Source organism: Arachis duranensis, chromosome 6 (genome assembly GCF_000817695.3).
Source record: "Arachis duranensis cultivar V14167 chromosome 6, aradu.V14167.gnm2.J7QH, whole genome shotgun sequence".
NCBI lineage: Eukaryota > Viridiplantae > Streptophyta > Magnoliopsida > Fabales > Fabaceae > Arachis > Arachis duranensis.
Genome location: NC_029777.3, coordinates 72,630,931 through 72,634,893, shown reverse-complemented (window position 1 = coordinate 72,634,893; position 3,963 = coordinate 72,630,931). Strand labels below are relative to the sequence as shown.

Genomic DNA, 3,963 nt, shown 5'->3' with positions numbered 1-3,963 from the left:
GCATAATTTTCGAAAAACAGAAAAATAAAGAACAAGGAGATTAAAGAACGGGTCCACCTTAGTGATGGCGGCTTGTTCTTCCTCTTGAAGATATTATGGAGTGCTTGAGCTCCTCAATGTCTCTTCCTTGCCTTTGTTGCTCCTCTCTCATGATTCTTTGATCTTCTTTAATTTCATGGAGGAGGATGGAATGTTCTTGATGTTCCACCCTTAGTTGTCCCACGTTGGAACTCAATTCTCCTAGGGAGGTGTTCATTTACTCCCAATAGTTTTGTGGAGGAAAGTGCATCCCTTGAGGCATCTCAGGGATTTCATGATGAGAAATGTCTCTTGTGTGCTCCATCCTCTTCTTAGTGATGGGCTTGTCCTCATCAATCCATGAGTGGGATCTCTTGTTTGCTCCATCCTCTTCTTAGTGATGGGCTTGTCCTCATCAATGAAGATGTCTCCCTCTATGTTAATTCCAACTGAATTACAGAGGTGACAAATGAGATGAGGGAAGGCTAACCTTGCCAAGGTAGATGTAGGGGTGTTCATCTCCTTGCATCATGGGCAAGTTGAATGCCAACCTTACATTTTCCGGACTAAAATCTAAGCATTTCCCCCGAACCATTGTAAGCCAATTCTTTGGGTCCGGGTTCACACTTTTGATCATGGTTCTTGGTGATCCATGCATTGGCATAGAACTCTTGAATCATTAAGATTCTGACTTGTTGAATGGGGTTGGTAAGAACTTCCTAACCTCTTCTTTGGATCTCATGTCGGATCTCCGGATATTCACTCTTTTTGAGTTTGAAAGGGACCTCGGGGATCACCTTCTTCATGGCCACAACTTCATAGAAGTAGTCTTGATGCACCCTTGAGATGAATATCTCCATCTCCCATGACTCGGAGATAGAAGCTCTTGCCTTCCCTTTCCTCTTTCTAGAGGTTTCTCCGGCCTTAGATGCCATAAATGGTTATGGAAAAACAAAAAGCAACGCTTTTACCGCACCAAACTTAGAAGGTTTCCTCGTCCTCGAGTAAATGAAGAAAGAAGAGAGTAGAAGAAGAAGAAATATGGTGGAGATGGATGCGGCTTTGTGGTTCAGCCAAGGGGGAGAAGTAGTGTTTAGGTTGTGTGAAAATGAAGGAGTGAAGATGGGTTTATATAGGGGTGGAGAGGGGGGTAATGGTTCGGCCATTATGGGTGGGTTTGGGAGGGAAAGTGGTTCGAATTTGAATGGTGAGGTAGGTGGGGTTTTATGAAGAATAGATGTGAGTGGTGAAGAGAATGATGGGATTTGATAGGTAAGGGATTTTTGGGGAAGAGGTATTGAGTTGATTGGTGAGTGGGTGAAGAAGAGAGAGAGTGGTGAGGTAGGTGGGGATCCTGTGGGGTCCACAGATCCTGAGGTTTCAAGGATAGGTCATCCCTGCACCAAGTGGCGTGCAAAAACGCCTTTTCTGCCAATCCTGGCATTAAACACTGGGCTGCTGCCCCTTTCTGGCGTTTAACGCCAGCTTCCTGTCCATTCCTGGCATTAAACGCCAGTCTGGTGCCTCTTTCTGGCGTTAAATGCCCAGAATGGTGCCAGACTGGGTGTTAAACGCCCATTTGCTGCCCTTACTGGCGTTTAAACGACAGCAAGTTTTTCCTCTAGGGTGTGCTATTTTTCATTCTATTTTTCATTCTATTTTTGCTTTTTCAATTGATTTTGTGACTTCACATGATCATCAACCTATAGAAAACATAAAATAACAATGGAAAATAGATAAATATAACATTGGGTTGCCTCCCAACAAGTGCTTCTTTAATGTCAGTAGCTTGATAGTGGGCTCTCATGGAGCCTCACAGATGTTCAGAGCAATGTTGGAACCTCCCAACACCAAACTTAGAGTTTGAATGTGGGGGTTCAACACCAAACTTAGAATTTGGTTGTGGCCTCCCAACACCAAACTTAGAGTTTGACTGTGGGGGCTCTGTTTGACTCTGTTTTGAGAGAAGCTCTTCATGTTCCTCTTCATGGTTACAGAGGGAAATCCTTGAGCCTTAAACACAAAGGATTCTTCATTCACTTGAATGATCAATTCTCCTCTGTCAACATCAATCACAGCCTTTGCTGTGGCTAGGAAGGGTCTGCCAAGGATGATGAATTCATCCATGCACTTCCCAGTTTCTAGGACTATGAAATCAGCAAGGATGTAATGGTCTTCAATCTTTACCAGAACATCCTCTACAAGTCTATAAGCTTGTTTTCTTGAATTTTCTGCCATCTCTAGTGAGATTCTTGCAGCTTGTACCTCAAAGATCCCTAGCTTCTCCATTACAGAAAGAGGCATGAGGTTTATGCTTGACCCTAGGTCACACAGAGCCTTCTCAAAGGTAATGGTGCCTATGATGTAGAGAATCAGGAAGCGTCAGGGATCTGGCAGCTTCTGAGGTAGTTTTTGCTTAACCAAGGCATTGAGTTCCTTGCTGAGCACTGGAGGTTCTTCCTCCAATGGCTCTGTGCCAAATAGCTTGGCATTCTATTTCATCAGAATTCCTAGGTACCGAGCAACTTGCTCTTTCCTAGTTTCTTCTTCCTCATCAGAGGAGGAGTACTCTGCAAATTCTATGATCTTCAACACTCAGCTGACCCACTTGTGCCTCCAAGTTTCTAATGGAGGACCTTGTTTCAGTCATGAAACTTTGAGTGGTTTTGATTAGATCAGAGACCATGGTTGCTAAGTCAGAGTGGCTCTGCTTAGAATTCTCTGTCTGTTGCTGAGAAGATGATGGAAAAGGCTTGCCATTGTTAAACCTGTTTCTTCCACCATTATTGTTGTTGAAACTTTGTTGAGGTCTCTGTTGATCCTTCCATGAGAGATTTGGATGATTTCTCCATGAAGGATTATAGGTGTTTCCATAGGGTTCTCCCATGTAATTCACCTCTTCCATTGATGGGTTCTCAGGATCATAAGCTTCTTTTTCAGAGGAAGCGTCCTTAATACTGCCTGGTGCAGCTTGCATTCCAGACAGACTTTGAGAAATCATATTGACTTGCTGAGTCAATATCTTGTTCTGAGCCAATATGGCATTCATAGTATCAATCTCAAGAACTCCTTTCTTTTGATTCGTCCCATTGTTCACAGGATTCCTTTCAGAAGTGTACATGAATTGGTTATTTGCAACCATTTCAATGAGTTCTTGAGCTTCTACAGGCGTCTTCTTCAGATGAAGAGATCCTCCAGTAGAGATGTCCAATGACATCTTGGACAGTTCAGACAGACCATCATAGAAGATACATATGATGCTCTATTCAGAAAGCATGTCAGAAGGACACTTTCTGATCAATTGTTTGTATCTTTCCCAAGCTTCATAGAGGGATTCACCTTCCTTCTGTCTGAAGGTTTGGACTTCCACTCTAAGCTTACTCAATTTTTGAGGTCGAAAGAACTTTGCCAAGAAGGCATTGACTAGCTTTTCCCAAGAGTTCAAGCTTTCCTTAGGTTGTGAGTCCAACCATATCCTAGCTCTGTCTCTTACAGCAAAAGGGAATAGCATAAGTCTGTAGACCTCAGGGTCAACCCCATTGGTCTTGACAATGTCACAGATTTACAAGAATTCAGCTAAAAACTAATGAGGATCTTCTAATAGAAGTCTATGGAACTTGCAATTCTGTTGCATTAGAGAAACTAATTGAGGCTTAAGCTCAAAGTTGTTTGCTCCAATGGCAGGGATAGAGATGCTTCTCCCATAGAAGTTGGGAGTAGGTGCAGTAAAATCACCCAGCACCTTCTTTGCATTGTTTGCATTGTTGTTGTTTTCGGCTGCCATGTCTTCTTCTTGTTTGAAGATTTTTGTTAGGTCCTCTACAGAGAGTAGTGCTTTAGCTTCTCTTAGCTTTCGCTTCAAGGTCCTTTCAGGTTCAGGGTCAGCCTCAACAAGAATGCTTTTGTCTTTGCTCCTGCTCATATGAAAGAGAAGAGAACAAGAAA

At 42.9% G+C, this 3,963-nt stretch overlaps 1 non-coding gene across 1 annotated transcript; it reads left to right on the top strand.

Annotated features, from left to right (window-relative positions):
- Positions 1-3,289: 3,289 nt before the first annotated feature.
- LOC127740444 (small nucleolar RNA R71) lies at positions 3,290-3,397 on the top strand. The gene has a single exon (XR_008001120.1). It is a non-coding gene; the product is annotated as a small nucleolar RNA R71 (small nucleolar RNA).
- The last annotated feature ends 566 nt before the right edge of the window (positions 3,398-3,963 follow it).